Genomic DNA, 18,098 nt, shown 5'->3' with positions numbered 1-18,098 from the left:
GCAGTGTGATGGCTTGGGCGTGCATGGCTGCCAGTGGCACTGGGACACTAGTGGTTATTGATGAAGTGACACAGGACAGAAGCAGCCGAATGAATTCTGAGGTGTTCAGAGACATACTGTCTCCTCAAATCCAGCTAAATGCAGTCAAATTGATTGGGCGGCGTTTCATGATACAGATGGACAATGACCCAAAACATACAGCCAAAGCAACCCAGGAGTTTATTAAAGCAAAGAAGTGGAAAATTCTTGAATGGCCAAGTCAGTTACCTGATCTTAACCCAATTGAGCATGCATTTCACTTGTTGAAGACTAAACTTCGGACAGAAAGGCCCACAAACAAACAGCAACTGAAAGCCGCTGCAGTAAAGGCCTGGCAGAGCATTAAAAAGGAGGAAACCCAGCATCTGGTGATGTCCATGAGTTCAAGACTTCAGGCTGTCATTGCCAGCAAAGGGTTTTCAACCAAGTATTAGAAATGAACATTTTATTTCCAGTTATTTAATTTGTCCAATTACTTTTGAGCCCCTGAAATGAAGGGATTGCGTTAAAAAAATGCTTTAGTTGCCTGACATTTTTATGCAATCGTTTTGTTCTCCCCACTGAATTAAAGCTGAAAGTCTGCACTTCAACTGCATCTGAGTTGTTTCATTTAAAATTCATTGTGGTAATGTACAGAACCAAAATTAGAAAAAAGTTGTCTCTGTCCAAATATTTATGGACTTAACTGTATATATTTATATACAGTATATATATGTATGTATATACAATACAATACAATACAATTTATTTTTGTATAGCCCAAAATCACACAAGAAGTGCCGCAATGGGCTTTAACAGGCCCTGCCTCTTGACAGCCCCCCAGCCTTGACTCTCTAAGAAGACAAGGAAAAACTCCCAAAAAAAACCTAGTAGGGAAAAAATGGAAGAAACCTTGGGAAAGGCAGTTCAAAGAGAGACCCCTTTCCAGGTAGGTTGGGCGTGCAGTGGGTGTCAAAAGAAGGGGGTCAATACAATACAGTACAATACACAGAACAGAACAAATCCTCAATACAGTATAAAAATAAACATTTTAGAAGTATGGAGCAGAATTTAACAGTAGATGATATCACATAAGAAGATTTGGATATATTTAGAGTCCTGGAGACCTCATCCATCAAGCTGCTTCCCCCATTTGGCCATTCCATGGCTGAAACAGCACTGGGCCAGCCAATCCAATGAAAGGACCCCTCCTTCCCACGATTCCTGCGATCCTCCATCAGGGATGACTTTACCTTAGGCAGGCAAAACAACTTGACAGGTGGGCCGTGGCACCAAGTGCCACATTTGAGTACCGAGGAGAGAAACAGAATAGGTGAGGGTTAGTATCCAATTATAACTATCATGTTACTTATGTTTTAGTGCTAATGACTAACAACAGAGACGCAGTCCATCCATCCATCCATTTTCCAACCCGCTGAATCCGAACACAGGGTCACTGGGGTCTGCTGGAGCCAATCCCAGCCAACACAGGGCACAAGGCGGGGAACCAATCCTGGGCAGGGTGCCAACCCACTGCAGGACACACACAAACACACCCACACACCAAGCACACACTAGGGCCAATTTAGAATCACCAGTCCAGTCTGTACAGTTAATCAGCAGCTCTAGTCAGGATATGCTAAACTGAAGTAATGAGTCTTCAGCCTGGATTTAAAAACTGAGACCGAAGGGACATCTCTTAAAGTAGCAGGCAGACCATTCCACAGTTTAGGGGCCCTGTAACTAAAAGCTCGACCTCCCATTGTTATTTTATTAATCCTTGGAATCATAAGCAGACCAGCATCTTGAGATTTTAATGTGAGCTCTGGTTTGTAAGTCATGATAAGTTCCGACAAGTAAGCCGGACCTTGGTCATTTAATGCTTTATATGTTAAAAGGAGGATTTTGAATCTATATATGTATATGTCATTTCTAACCCGGTTAATCCAGGGGTCATGGGATTGGGCTGAAGCCTAATCCCAGATAGCATAGGGTACAAGGCAAGGTGCAATGTCATTCTGGACCTGGCTTTTGACTAGAAAGGATCTCCACCTTGGAAGGAAGTCATAGGACATTATATGGGGAACCTATAGTGCCCCCAATCCTTTTCCTATTTTCTCTTTTTTCTTTGGCATATATTTTGTAATGTCAATGAACTAATAGAAGTGGAAGAGCCACCTGGAGTAACTGGTCATAAAGGGAGCACACGAGAGTTGAGGGAAGGGGAGCGGTGGATTTACTCAGATAGAGAGCACTTACTTGGAAGCACTGCTCAGGCACTTCTCCATTGCTAAAATCCATTGGCCAGGGTATGCAGCCAGTGTGAAATCTCTGGAAACATCTTCATTGGATAACTTCATGGAGTTAAGGAAAGAGAGGCAGGTGGTATTGCCTCTGACCCCAAGTGAGTGGTGCTAGGAGAAGACAGCAATGTATATATGCAAGCAGTGGATGAGGCTGGTTTACACAGTATAATAAACATTTCTTTAAACGACACATACAGCCAGTGTTGTCTGAGAGATGAATCCATTCCTTCTTCTCTCACCCCCCTTCCTGGGACATTACAATGTATCTGTAAACATTTGTAATGTATCCTAATTTTGGACATTGTCTTTGTAAATCCAGTTACATGGTAATTTCTGACCTAAGCGAATATGTCAAGCTTGGAACTGACAAATATACTAGACTCATAATGAGACATGAAAAACAAAAAAGGAAGTATTCTGTTGTCAAAATCATGACATAAATCAAGTGCTGATACTTCAAACCTGATACTTGTCCCCAGACAACAGCATCTAATCTCAAGACCATCAAGTGCAGGATGAAAACTTCACTAATTGATGAAAAAATCAACAACTTCTTGTTGAAACCACTCCATGGTGAATTATACAGACAGAGATCAAATAATTATGTTGAACAAAACTAACCTTTGCTATGGACTGAAGGGCCAGACATGAATCTCATCATGGCAACTCAGGATCAGGCACTTAACACACACTATCATCAGAAGAATATTCTCAAGATGAATGTTAATAGCAAGTGCAGAAAAATAACAGCAACAAGAAGAGCACATCAGTCATATTGCTGCTGGATGCTCAGTGCTCATGTGTTAAAAGAATGCACTCATCATCACATTCGGATAGTAAGTTATCTGCACTGGTGAATGCTTTGTGAGTGTGGCCTCCCTGTGCCTGATCATTGGTATGGTCTAAAAAAGTTGTCAAGGTGGAAAACAACACCATTATATTACCCTTGAAGACAAATGACCAGACATCATTCTTCATGACAGAAGCAAATAGCAATATCTACTCATCGGTGTAGTTGTTCCAGATGATGTGAACATCTCAGTTAAAGAAATACAAAGACTTCGAAATTAACATTTCATGCTTATGGATCAAAAGGCATGTGTGAGTACACTTGGAACTGCTTGAGTAGGTCTCCAAAAATATCTTGACAAACTGACAGTTAAGGCAAGTGCTACCAAGGTAGAGAAGATCATCCTCTACAGAACTTCTCACATACTTTGTAAAATCCTGAAAATTTGAGGCGTAAGACCTAAAAAACCCATTGGGTTCCTGGTCAAAAGCAACCCAGTGTTGCATTACAGGAGACAGAGCCTATCTCAGAAGCTCAGAGGACAAGACAGGAGCCAGCACTAGAAGGGACACTGAGAACTACAGACAGGAGACCAAAGACTGTTACTGCCATCTAGCTCTGAGAAGAGGACTGCTTGCATTCTGCTTTCTCTCTTGAGTTTTACCCTAGTGCTTTGACACCAATTGTACGTCTAGCCTACCTAGAAGAGGGTCTCTTTTTGAATTGCCTTTCCCAACATTTTTTCCTGCAAAGTTTTTGGGGAGTTTTCTCTTGTCTTCTTAGAGAGTTAAAGCTGGGGGTTAGTTGATTACATAGGACCTGTTAAAGCCCATTTAAGCATTCTTTATGTGATTGATCTGGTTGTGTGAATCATTCTACATAACTATACAATATTGTCTGTTGTATTCAAGCAGTCTCTAAACATATTTTGATGTTTGTAAAAGAATACCAAAATAGTGTTATTAAATTACATATGCACAATATGACAGTATTTTTGCAAGGAATTTTGCACCTCAAAAATCACTCTTGTTTTATGTGGATCTAACTGCTGTACATTATATTTTCTAAGTAAAAAGTACATTTTCATGTCTGACACAATAAGAGTACAGTAATTCTATAAATGTTCTCCAACATTTTTTCTCGCGATTCATATTCATTTAATGCCCAAAAAGAGATGTGGAAATTTTATTGTTACTTTCAACTTTGCTACAACCTATATATTATAAAGTAATACTATGACGTGCTTTATAATTAGCTTTTAAGCAATAATGAAAACAAGGGAGGGAGGTTCACACGCAATAGAAAAATGATAAAGAATTCTTCAAGTAAGGAGTACCCTCAAAATTAAAAACGTGGCCTTTATTAAAAAAAATGGTCCGCCCGTTCAATTCAAAGCGGATGTTTGAGCGTGACCCTTAGAATCAAAGCAGCTGGATTATTTTGCACGAGACGTGAATGTGAACCTGAAAATTTCGTTATTGGTCGCGATTTCTGGGAAAGGAGGGCCCTCGCCAGGCGGAGTGACGTCACAGCGAGTGTGTCACTCTCTGGCAGGCTGACCTGGATCTGCTGCTGCTGTTACGCTGTTCATATCAAAACACAATAAAAATAAAACTGAGGAGGTGAATTAGAAAAGACACAACCAAAACGAGACATGGATATGGTGTCGTTAGCCCCAGTTACTCAGGAGTGAGAGTCGAGTGGAAGCTGCCCAGGGAACACTTACGACGGCGTTGTTTTGTTGTTGTTTTTAAAGAGGAGAAAACCCCGCTAGTTGCTCGAGTCCTAGAGAGGTTGCTGTACGACCCGCCGGAAAAATAACCGCACCATTGCAGCAGTCAGTGCATGTTTGAGCTAAACGACAAGGCCTGTCTCCACTGTCCACTCTTCTCTAAGAACAAGGCAACCGTGGAAGGTAAGGAGAAATAATCTATATTAATTTGTGTCAGGTTTTATTTAACGAGAACGAACGGCCGGTGGTTGTGTTGGCAATTGGTGAAAAAAAGGATGCCATTAAAAACGCTGCCGATCGGTCAAGTTCAAATGTCCGCAGTTTTGTCGGACATAGACGCTTGCAGCACACAGTTTTGGTGTATGAATTCCCTTGCGCCCATTTTTGTGTTCTTTGGCTCACCGTTTCCTTTGTAAACCCGGTGACATGACGACGGGGGGTGGGCGATGGTGTGTGGGACTGACTGACTGAGTGAGTGCGCGAGTAAGTGAGTGAGTATGATGAAATCCCATGGTGACCGAGCGCTTCATTCTTAAATTGAGTGAGAATGGGTGACAGTTTAAGCCTTGATCTTTTAACTCCCAGGAGAGGAGATGCTTTCCGTCACCTTTAACTTTGTGCTGGAAAGACTGCCAAGCACAGCTGTAGGCCCAACGCGCCCAAATGATAGGTAGTGAAACCGAAACAAAAAGCCCCAGCTACTTGTTTGACTGCTTTCTGTAACCAGTTTGGTTAACGATGAGTTACTTAAGTAAGTTGTTGGTAAAGGAATAAGATCATAAATAATATCGAAACCATGAAACTAACACTCTGCGCATGTGCCGATTGCCTTGCTAACTGTCGCCCGTGGCTCTCCGGACAGATAAGACGCACTGCTTTTGTCGTTTTGTTGTCTCTACTTACCGTCGCGTGACGCCAGTCATGTGAAGCTACGAGGAGGGACAAGGATACCGGCTTCAGCTCATATGTTTACCTCGCCTTTTCTCAACCGCTTCTCCTGGATTTCTTCATTCTTTGTCGCTTATTTCCAGAGATCTAAGCGTTTGTTGTGTTAAATATGGGCTGCCGTACTCCTTCCCTGTGTCACTGGCTTTCTGTCGATCACTGGCTGTTACTCCGTTAGGCTTCCCCAGTATCGCTATCAGTTAACGTCCAGACGCTTTTCATACACAAACTTGTATCTTTTAATTCTGGGTTTGTGTAGTAGTCTTTTTTTACTAATGTTCGTACTCACTAAAATAGTTTAATTTGGGAAATAACAGCTAAGATTCGTGATACAGAAAAGTGTATTTATAGCATTGCTTTTAAATATTATCATAATCACATCATTGAAGTCTTTTTATGGAAATTTCTAGTCAATCTAAATACCACACACCATTGTAGTTTATAATACGGAGATTTTAAACTTTGCCATTTTTATTTACCATGCACTTCAAAATATCAGGTCATAATTACTATTAGAAGAAAGATTTGTATTGAAAACATTAATATAGGACAATGCATATTTTTTTGGATGTTTCTATGAATATGCTCTTTTGATGTTTTAGAATAACGTTTCATTTGGGAAAGAACAGCTAACATTTGTGATACAGAAAAGTGTATTTATATCATTGCTTTTAAATATTATCTTAATCCCATCATTGAAGTCTTTTTATGGAAATTTCTAGTCAATCTAAATACCACACACCATTGTAGTTTATAATACTGTGATTTAAAACTTTGCCATTTTTACCATGCACTCCAAAAATATCAGGTCAGAATTACTATTAGAAGAAAGATTTTTAGTGAAAACATTACTATATGACAATGCATATTTTTCTGAATGTTTCTATGAATTTGCTCTTTTGATGTTTTAGAATAACATCAGTTTCCATGTGTTAGGTTGAATTGGCACTGTGGTGGTTTGCTGGTCTGATCAGAGTTGGCCTTAACCTTAGAGTTTCTTCACCTCTTGGTTGTAAAGAGGCAGAACATTAACACAAGGCATTAACCAACTCTTTACAGGATACTGTTTTTATATGTAGCATATAACTTTATACTTTATAAGACAAGCCAAAGTACAGTTTGAACAAAGGGGTAAGGGATTATTCGAAGCATAGATATTTAAATTGTCGAAGGTGAGGTTTTTAAGTGTGATTTCAAAATGGTACTTCATAATGTAGTGTGGAAGAAAGAAAATTAAAGCTAAATGAGCATTTACAGAGAGTTGCTTATCAAGTCTTGGATTGGTAAGGCAGTTGGTGGCAGGATCTCAGGTGTCAGCCGGGTTGGTGAAAGGTAAACAATGATCAGTAACAGTAGCCATGTTTTGGAGCTGGTGAAACACCATATAACACAGAAAGTAAAAATTATCCAGGCAGTTGACTGCTGATGTATTTCTTGAGTTTTTCAGTGGGTCTCCGTTATTGTAGTTTGTTGATTAATCAGGTGTAGCAGAAGTACTATGTAAGCAAGTGCTTTTTTTTTTTTTTTTTTTTTTTTTTGTACACACTATTTTTGTATTTTTTAACACTAAGGGCTAATATTATTTGGAGGAAATGTGGTGTAGTGGTTAAGGCTTTGGACCTTGGACTTCAAACCATGTGGTTGGGGGTTGAAATCATGCCACTGACACTATATGACCATGAGCAAGTCACTTAACCTGTCTGTGCTCAAATTGGAAAAACAAAATACTGTAAATACAACCAATTGTATCTCAAATGTTTTAAGTCAAATTGGATAAAAGCATCAGTATAATAATAAGTAATGATAGTATTATTAGGTCACTTGAAGTAATTACTCTTGCTTTTAAAAACATTCCTGTCATAGATCAATTCCAGAATCTTCTTGCTTTTCATAGTGATGTGACTTTTGTTGATGGTCACTGCAAGACACAAGCACATTCTGTTGAATTGAAATGGGTAATCAGTAGAAATAATGTGAAATTTGAGTATATATTATCATTATTACATATTTACAATTTTCATTTGTTTACATTGTTCAATCAAGCACAGTATTATTTTTGTTTTTTTGTCAGTTGCATGTAGCCTCCCTTTAAAGTGTACAGATGTGAATAAAAATATAAAGCAGAGTTTAAAGTGGATTTATATAATTAATGGTACCAGTATGTGTTACACTGATGTATTAAAGTGAAGAGCAAGGGGCAGTAACTTCGAGCATTGCAATGTAATGTATGTTGCCTCCCCATTAAAAAAAATTCAAGCATCACTATCCAAGACCGATGTTTCTTCCTTGCAGTTTGCATCAATGTAATTGACAAATGGGGGTAGGAGAGGTGTCGGTTTTCAGCACTGTGACTGGGGGCTGGAGGTCGATGGTCAGAGTGTAGTGGATAACCTTTGATGAGAGCCAATATGGATCTAAGAGTGCTGGTAGCCAATAGAAAAAAAAAAAAAACGGAACTTGCTAACATTCGAGATTTTTTTTTTTTTTTTTTAACTTTCTCTATTCATTTCAGAACTTGATCACATCTATTTTTTTTTTTTTTGTACTGGACACTTCTGTCCAGGCAAGTATAATATTCTTCTGGGTGGATTAACTACATGATGAAGGGATGCACTTCAAATATTTTTGGATGTCTTTGTTAGGCTTTAGTGACCTGATATGTCATATTCAGCCCTTATTTCATCATTCTGGCAACCATGTAACCAGCCTCTCCTCGAAATTCACCACTTTCCAAAACCCAGCACACACGAGTGTCTGCTGTCATATTTGCCATGCAGCTTTTGCGAACTGTGAAGATGTGTCCAGTCAAAAAGTAGTAAATAAAAGTTAAAAGTATACATATTATCCTGCATGTGCAGAAGGGTAAATTTAATCCGCCCAGTTTAGGGTCATAAGGAGTCAGTGGACACTGTAGCAGCACTGGGTATTAGGGCCGGTTTATACATCACACTCAGAACAAGTACACACATGCATCATGGCTGCCACGTGTTCCCATTGTTCATTTGAAGCTTCCTCTGAGCATGTCCTCAGAAATTAACGTGACACATGTGCGAGTTGCAGTACCAGCAAAAAATCTGATGGTGCAGTGTGTTCAAGTTGGAACGTGACGTCAGAGTCTTTGTTTGCTATCAACGTATGACAGCAAGACGCTTTAGAGATCCTATAGGATCAATCTTATGTGATTTGACGTTTGATGAATGTTTCAATGTGGTGAAGCAAATCATCAGACTCAAATGCCGACATACAAATGTATTCGTGGTTCTTCTCTTCATCTATTTCATGTATAGGCAATACAAGCATCACATATTCCCCATCATAAAGACACTAAACATTATATATATCTTACATACCATCTTCTGAGCAACAGAGAAAAAAAAAAACTAGGGACACAGTGATGATAAAAAAGAACGTTTTTGTGATTAAAGTGGAAATTTCAACTTAAACGACAAAATAAACTACGAGATTAAAGCAGAACATTGTAAGTGTCATCTTACTGACCCACTTGTTAATCGCTACACGCCTTTGGGGCTTTCTCCTATGTTGACAGCAGTGGCAGGCAGTGATTGCCACACAGAACACATTACATTTTTGATATTCCAGCTTTCTGCACATTTAGAATCCTTAGATTTATACTTGATATCACTTTCATGATGAAATGTGTTAAAGCACATACAGTATGTTACATTTTACAGATAAATCGTTAACTTCATTTCAATAATTAATACTGTTAATATTTACACATGTGGTGGTGGCACTGTGATCAGAGCAGTAACGCTGCTGCCTCACAGGGAGTCTCATCCCTGGTGCTCCCCGCCTGGATGCATGTTTTCCTGGTGTGTTTCCACAGTGTGCTCTGGTTTCCTTCCAAAGACATGCTGGTTTGGAGATTTGGTGATTCTAAAATGACGCTAGTGCATGTGAGTGCTTGTATTCACCTTGTGATAAGCTGATGCCCCATCCAGGGATTGTTTCTGCCTTGTGACCGATGCTGGCTGGAATGGGTGCGTTCCTGGATTGATGGATGTAATTATTAAACATCCCATCCTTTTCAGAGATATTGTGGCAAGGTGTACTGGGAATTTAATGGATGTTTCAGGCAATTCACAACACAGCAAAGTCCAACATTATTTTCTCACTGTGATGATGTTTTGCACTACTACCCTGTGGAATCCTCCATATTTATGTAAAGTACATGTACAAGTTTAAACGGTACACTGCTTGTGTAACAATAGCATCTGCAGGCGTATGTGTTGTGTCGTGTGAAGTATAAACCCTGTCTAAGACAGGAAGCCAGTGTGCTTTAGAAGCCAGCATGGAGACATGATTGCAGGGCACTCTAGTGCTGTTTGTATTCCCCCTCTGCTGTTCAGGGGGCTTCCCCCTTAGACAGCTCTTTGGGAACCTGTGGAGTGTGTCCCTCTCAGGTTAGTACAACATTTATAAAACACAAGAAAAGGAATCAAATTTGTCTGAGTTTCTGGTCAGTTTCATGAGGGTTCTTGTGTTCAGGATTTAATTAACAAATGCTGAAGAAAGAGTAACACAAAACATATGCAGTGTTTGTAATGCATTATATTTTATAATAAGTTAACTAACAAATTTAGTTACTTTTTTGGTAAGTTAACAAGTAATATAACTAAGCTACTTTTAAAAGTAATGTTCCTCAGCAATTGACATTCTTAAATGAGCAGCAGTCAGATGTTATACAGTGGAAAACAAAATGAAAATACATGTATGACATTTCTGTTTCATCCAGCTATTCTTATTGAGATGAATGGAAATGATTATGCAATATAATCACAGTCAGATCAAATAATTGCCATCAGGTGACTATGTAGTAATTGTGACTGGCCTAACTCATTAATAGTTGTAGAAGCCCTGCTCCCCCTCTCATCAGAACAGGCCACCTATCCCAACAAGCCAGCCTGTTCTGTTCACCTACATTCTGTAAAACATGCAGTTGAGATTTGAAGGTGTTCTTCCATGTGTCTCAATGCATTTGAGCAAAATATGTCTCAAACAAGTTTCTAACTGCGTCCCCCGTCCATCTGCCTGGGTATGTGTATGCCAGTGACCCTCGCAGTTGTGTCTGACCCTGGGTTAGTGGAGTGAGGCAGAGAGAGAGGAATGCATATATGAGTGGGCCAAGGGACAAAGCAGCTGGAAAATGTGTCCAAAGTACTCACCAAGTGCTGTGTTTGCGAATGGCAATTTCTGAGCAGCTTTTTTTGCCAACCCATGTTCCGCCCCTTCAGACAGTTTAGCATGTCTAGAGATTTAATGCTTTTGTGTTTGGTAGAATTGTGGGATTTGTTAGTTAACAAAGAATATGCCACCACAGAAAAAAGGTTGGAAAACACTGCTGTACCTACATCTTTGCAACTGGCATGCTAACAAAAATATCTGTAGTTGCTGTTTTGCTTATAAACTGTCACCTTGCATTACTTGGATGGTTATGTTGCGTTCTTTGGATAATTTAGTGAAGATACTGGAAACCTGAATCATGGTCAGTGATAATCATTACACATACTGTGTGTGTGTGTATGTATATGTGTGTGTGTGTGTGTGTGTGTGTGTGTGTGTGTGTATATATATATATATATATATATATATTATGGAAGATGATCGTGGTTATAGCCGGAATAGTTCTCCATTCTAAAACACACAAACTATGTTAGTTTAGGGTTTATGTTTAAAGACTACCCCCATGTTTCTACTCTCGTTTTCTACTCCTATACCCAGAAGGCACACCCCATGCTTACTTGTCTGACACTACCTAAACAGTGTGCCTTGAATTTCCACTTGTTTTAATGGGATTAACAGAAAATACACGCTTCTTAGTGGGACATTTTTTGTTAGCACTTTTCCAAGTACTAGCTCCTTGTGGGATAATTCAAAGATAACTTTACCACTCAAAATAGCCATGCCATTCTGCAACATTGACCTTTCGACTTGCTCAATTCCTCGACTCCCAACTTGGAATAAACATAAAAACCAAGTTAGTCAGAAATTGAATTTTTGTAGTTGCATGTTATTTGGAACAAACACAGTTTGATTATTTTTGAGGTCAAAGTTATTTTTTAACGATCATGATAAACTTATTTTTTCCTGGAAAATTGTGTTGTTAAGTGAAGCATTGTGAATCAAAAATAGTTTATTATGGCATTCTGTGTGCATCAGAGGAAATGTTAAACTGAAGCCTTAAGTGTACTGAATATGTCCACGTCAAAGCAGTAAGTTTCTGATTTAAGAAAGCATACTGGTTGCTGTTTCTGAGGTATGTTTGTGACAACAAAGCAAAGATGAAATTAATTTTTATCGTAGGTTCTTGGCTGTTTTATTTTTCTTTCCTAATCGAAATATGCTTATGTGTTCATGTCTCTGTTTACAGTGACAGTCAGTAGTGGAGTTCTTATGTATCGAGATCCTGGGATTTTTTTGTAAATTACATGTTATTATCTGGCTCTAACATGAAGTTGCATATTATTATGTTTTTTTTTTTTTTTTTTTGACAAAGACGAATCTAATGGAATTGTTTGTTTTTTCGATTCAGTGGCTCGTTTTAAAATTCATTTTCAGTTTGACTGTTTTCTGTCACCATTTTGTTTTTTGTTCAGCTTTTTGCCAGAATTTACTCATTAAGGGACATAGCTTTACTGGTTGCAAGCCCATTAATCATGACACAGGAGTATAAAAGGATCATTATAGGTTCACTTCCTTCTCTGGATATTTGGATTCCAAAACCCCTCTTTGCGCATTAGTTTTGTGAATTTCTGTTTAATTTTTACTAACTTGGAACCTTGTAATTGGTTGTTTTTTGTTCTCATGGTTCTGAATCTCTACTTCTGAACCTTTTCCCTCTATGTCTTCCAGTCGTTCTCATTTTCTCTTGCTCTCTGGGCAGAATATTATGTAAACAGTTAAAATTGGAGGCATAATTCACTCTGTTTGTGATTTGTTTTGATTCACTATACTGGGTTCAAGATTTGATATCTCATGATTTTAAACAAAATCTTAGTGAAGAAAACCTATGATTGAAATTTTTTTGTTTATTTCTGAGACAATGCATTTTCCTTGCCACTACTTAAATAATATGGTAACAGTGAAAGTCTTCTGCACTATATATATATATATATATATATATATATATATATATATATACATACATACATACATACAGTGGTGTGAAAAACTATTTGCCCCCTTCCTGATTTCTTATTCTTTTGCATGTTTGTCACACAAAATGTTTCTGATCATCAAACACATTTAACCATTAGTCAAATATAACACAAGTAAACACAAAATGCAGTTTTTAAATGATGGTTTTTATTATTTAGGGAGAAAAAAAATCCAAACCTACATGGCCCTGTGTGAAAAAGTAATTGCCCCCTTGTTAAAAAATAACCTAACTGTGGTGTATCACACCTGAGTTCAATTTCCGTAGCCACCCCCAGGCCTGATTACTGCCACACCTGTTTCAATCAAGAAATCACTTAAATAGGAGCTGCCTGACACAGAGAAGTAGACCAAAAGCACCTCAAAAGCTAGACATCATGCCAAGATCCAAAGAAATTCAGGAACAAATGAGAACAGAAGTAATTGAGATCTATCAGTCTGGTAAAGGTTATAAAGCCATTTCTAAAGCTTTGGGACTCCAGCAAACCACAGTGAGAGCCATTATCCACAAATGGCAAAAACATGGAACAGTGGTGAACCTTCCCAGGAGTGGCTGGCCGACCAAAATTACCCCAAGAGCGCAGAGACGACTCATCCGAGAGGTCACAAAAGACCCCAGGACAATGTCTAAAGAACTGCAGGCCTCACTTGCCTCAATTAAGGTCAGTGTTCACGACTCCACCATAAGAAAGAGACTGGGCAAAAACGGCCTGCATGGCAGATTTCCAAGACGCAAACCACTGTTAAGCAAAAAGAACATTAGGGCTCGTCTCAATTTTGCTAAGAAACATCTCAATGATTGCCAAGACTTTTGGGAAAATACCTTGTGGACTGATGAGACAAAAGTTGAACTTTTTGGAAGGCAAATGTCCCGTTACATCTGGCGTTAAAGGAACACAGCATTTCAGAAAAAGAACATCATACCAACAGTAAAATATGGTGGTGGTAGTGTGATGGTCTGGGGTTGTTTTGCTGCTTCAGGACCTGGAAGGCTTGCTGTGATAGATGGAACCATGAATTCTACTGTCTACCAAAAAATCCTGAAGGAGAATGTCCGGCCATCTGTTCGTCAACTCAAGCTGAAGCGATCTTGGGTGCTGCAACAGGACAATGACCCAAAACACACCAGCAAATCCACCTCTGAATGGCTGAAGAAAAACAAAATGAAGACTTTGGAGTGGCCTAGTCAAAGTCCTGACCTGAATCCAATTGAGATGCTATGGCATGACCTTAAAAAGGCGGTTCATGCTAGAAAACCCTCAAATAAAGCTGAATTACAACAATTTTGCAAAGATGAGTGGGCCAAAATTCCTCCAGCGCGTTGTAAAAGACTCATTGCAAGTTATCGCAAACGCTTGATTGCAGTTATTGCTGCTAAGGGTGGCCCAACCAGTTATTAGGTTCAGGGGGCAATTACTTTTTCACACAGGGCCATGTAGGTTTGGATTTTTTTTTCTCCCTAAATAATAAAAACCACCATTTACAAACTGCATTTTGTGTTTACTTGTGTTATATTTGACTAATGGTTAAATGTGTTTGATGATCAGAAACATTTTGTGTGCCAAACATGCAAAAGAATAAGAAATCAGGAAGGGGGCAAATTGTTTTTCACACCACTGTATATATATATATATATATATATATATATATATATATATATATATATATATATATATATATATATATATACAGTAATCCCTCCTCCATCGCGGGGGTTGCGTTCCAGAGCCACCCGCGAAATAGGAAAATCCGCGAAGTAGAAACCATATGTTTATATGGTTATTTTTAGAATGTCATGCTTGGGTCACAGATTTGCGCAGAAACACAGGAGGTTGTAGAGAGACAGGAACGTTATTCAAACACTGCAAACAAACATATGTCTCTTTTTCAAAAGTTTAAACTGTGCTCCATGACAAGACAGAGATGACAGTTCTGTCTCACAATTAAAAGAATGCAAACATATCTTCCTTTTCAAAGGAGTGCAAAGCAAGCAGTCAAAAAAAAAATCAATAGTGCTTTTTGGCTTTTAAGTATGCGAAGCACCGCCGGTACTAAGCTGTTGAAGGCGGCAGCTCACACCCCCTCTGTCAGGAGCAGGAAGAGACAGAGAGAGAGCCACAGAAAAACAAAGTCAAAAATCAATACGTGCCCTTTGAGCTTTTAAGTATGCTGTGCAGCATGTCCTTCAGGAAGCAGCTGCACACAGCCCCCCTGCTCACACCCCCCTACGTCAGCGCAAGAGAGAGAGAGAGAGAGAGAGAAAGTAAGTTGGGTAGTTTCTCAGCCATCTGCCAATAGCGTCCCTTGTATGAAATCAACTGGGCAAACCAACTGAGGAAGCATGTGCCAAAAATTAAAAGACCCATTGTCCGCAGAAACCCGCGAAGCAGCGAAAAATCCGCGATATATATTTAAATATGCTTACATATAAAATCCGCGATGGAGTGAAGCCGCGAAAGGCGAAGCGCGATATAGCGAGGGATCACTGTATATATAAATAAATGCACAACACACTTTTAATACTATGCTTAATATTCTACTTATTAAATAAAACTAATTATTGTAAAAGTTTTTTTTCTTACCAGAAAAATATAGTGCCAACAATAGTGCAAATAATGACTCTAATAACTGGATTGGATATAAACAATTAGAACAAGGCTTAATAATCTCCTTAGTTTAGAAAATCAACAAATGTTTTTTAAACACAAGCATATCCACAACTGTAACCTGTGGGCATTCATAATATCTTCTGCAGTTGAGAAAATATGTGCACTTGTAACAGAGGTTGCTGGAGTTGAGAGATATGTTATGGTCTGTGGGGAAAGCAGTGGCTACTTCGGAGAATTTTCCCTCCACCATTTAAATGGACAGCACGTGAGTGCAATAGGGGACTCTTTTCTGCACATATCAATTTCTTGCTCTATCTCATTCATGGGCAGTGCCACTGATTCAGTGAAATAATCTCCAAGCAGATCTTCCAACTTTTTAGAGGAGATGTTCCAGCTCAGCACCATGTTGTTCTGCTCATCTATCTTCTGTTCCCTCTGTTTTCTGGAACTATGTTTAATATGTCACTAGCTTCAGTTCCATTAAGTATCAGTATCTGGACTGTCACTTGTCTGGTTTCTATCTCAAATGATATTGTGAGTAGTATTAAAAGCACTATAACAAAACTTACTTTTTACTACTGAACACAAACACACATGTGCAGAGTAAATAAATAACTGGGTGCACTGTAAGTGCTTTTCTTTCTCCTTGGGTATGCTGAACACAGAATTGCACTGGCTGGGTTCCAGATGTGACAGAGTTCTTAATCGTGGTGCACTTCACAAGAAAATCCTAGTCTGCACTGTATCTGGCCATGAGGTTCTTCAGAATTAGTCTTTATGCTGGCCACAGTTCCTCTATAATGTACTTCTGCAGCAGAATGAGAGACACAGTGGGGATATGTTCATTGCATAGCACTGTGGTGACTGACTATTGGTTTAAGCAGTTGTATGATGTCCTTGGCATCAGTAATGCCAGTGCCATCCAGCATGTCGATTTCATGTACATTTCACCTTCTCTGTGTATAGAAGGGCTGCTGCCTGCTGCTCAAGATAACGATTGAGCATTTCCAGTGTAGTATTCCATCATATTATAATGTCGACTATCCGTGTACAGTGGGGCAAAAAAGTATTTAGTCAGTCACCAATTGTGCAAGTTCTCCCACTTAAAAAGATGAGAGAGGCCTGTAATTTTCATCATAGGTATACCTCAACTATGAGAGACAAAATGAGAAAAAAAAAAATCCAGAAAATCACATTGTCTGATTTTTAAAGAATTTATTTGCAAATTATGGTGGGAAAAAAAGTATTTGGTCAATAACAAAAGTTCATCTCGATACTTTGTTATATACCCTTTGTTGGCAATGACAGAGGTCAAACATTTTCTGTAAGTCTTCACAAGGTTTTCACACACTGTTGCTGGTATTTTGGCCCATTCCTCCATGCAGATCTCCTCTAGAGCAGTGATGTTTTGGGGCTGTCGCTGGGCAACACGGACTTTCAACTCCCTCCAAAGATTTTCTATGGGGTTGAGATCTGGAGACTGGCTAGGCATCTCCAGGACCTTGAAATGCTTCTTACAAAGCCAATCCTTCGTTACCCGGGCGGTGTGTTTGGGCTCATTGTCATGCTGAAAGACCCAGCCACGTTTCATCTTCAATGCCCTTGCTGATGGAAGGAGGTTTTCACTCAAAATCTGACGATACATGGCCCCATTCATTCTTTCCTTTACATGGATCAGTCGTCCTGGTCCCTTTGCAGAAAAACAGCCCCAAAGCATGATGTTTCCACCCCCATGCTTTACAGTAGGTATGGTGTTCTTTGGATGCAACTCAGCATTCTTTCTCCTCCAAACACGACGAGTAGAGTTTTTACCAAAAAGTTCTATTTTGGTTTCATTCCTCTTCTGGATCATCCAAATGCTCTCTAGCAAACTTCAGACGGGCCTGCACATGTACTGGCTTAAGCAGGGGGACACGTCTGGCATTGCAGGATTTGAGTCTCTGGCGGCGTAGTGTGTTACTGATGGTAGCCTTTGTTACTTTGGTCCCAGCTCTCTGCAGGTCATTCACTAGGTCCCCTGTGTGGTTCTGGGATTTTTTGCTCACCGTTCTTGTGATAATTTTTCACCCCACGGGGTGAGATCTTGCGTGGAGCCCCAGATCGAAGGAGATTATCAGTGGTCTTGTATGTTTTCCATTTTCTAATAATTGCTCCTACAGTTGATTTCTTCACACTAAGCTGCTTACCTATTGCAAATTCAGTCTTCCCAGCCTGGTGCAGGTCTACAATTTTGTTTCTGGTGTCCTTTGACAGCTCTTTGGTCTTGGCGATAGTGGAGTTTGGAGTGTGACTGTTTGAGGCTGTGGACAGGTGTCTTTTATATTGATAACGAGTTCAAACAGGTGCCATTAATACAGGTAACGAGTGGAGGACAGAAGAGCCTCTTACAGAAGAAGTTACAGGTCTGTGAGAGCCAGAAATCTTTCTTGTTTGTAGGTGACCAAATACTTATTTTCCACCATAATTTGCAAATAAATTCTTTAAAAATCAGACAATGTGATTTTCTGGATTTTTTTTTCTCA

At 39.2% G+C, this 18,098-nt stretch overlaps 1 protein-coding gene across 1 annotated transcript in view; it reads left to right on the top strand.

The window, feature by feature from the left end:
* The first annotated feature begins 4,637 nt into the window (after positions 1 to 4,637).
* The window catches only part of elf2a (E74-like factor 2a (ets domain transcription factor)), a 136,877-nt gene continuing 123,416 nt past the window's right edge, over positions 4,638 to 18,098 (top strand). Inside the window, exon 1 of the mRNA XM_028801686.2 lies at positions 4,638 to 5,029. The gene's annotated coding sequence lies outside the window, so the exon portion shown is untranslated. The remainder of the gene's footprint in view (positions 5,030 to 18,098) is intronic.

The sequence above is a fragment of the Erpetoichthys calabaricus genome, chromosome 5 (genome assembly GCF_900747795.2).
Source record: "Erpetoichthys calabaricus chromosome 5, fErpCal1.3, whole genome shotgun sequence".
Classification (NCBI taxonomy): Eukaryota; Metazoa; Chordata; class Cladistia; order Polypteriformes; family Polypteridae; genus Erpetoichthys; species Erpetoichthys calabaricus.
This window is presented reverse-complemented; position numbering and strand designations above follow the sequence as displayed.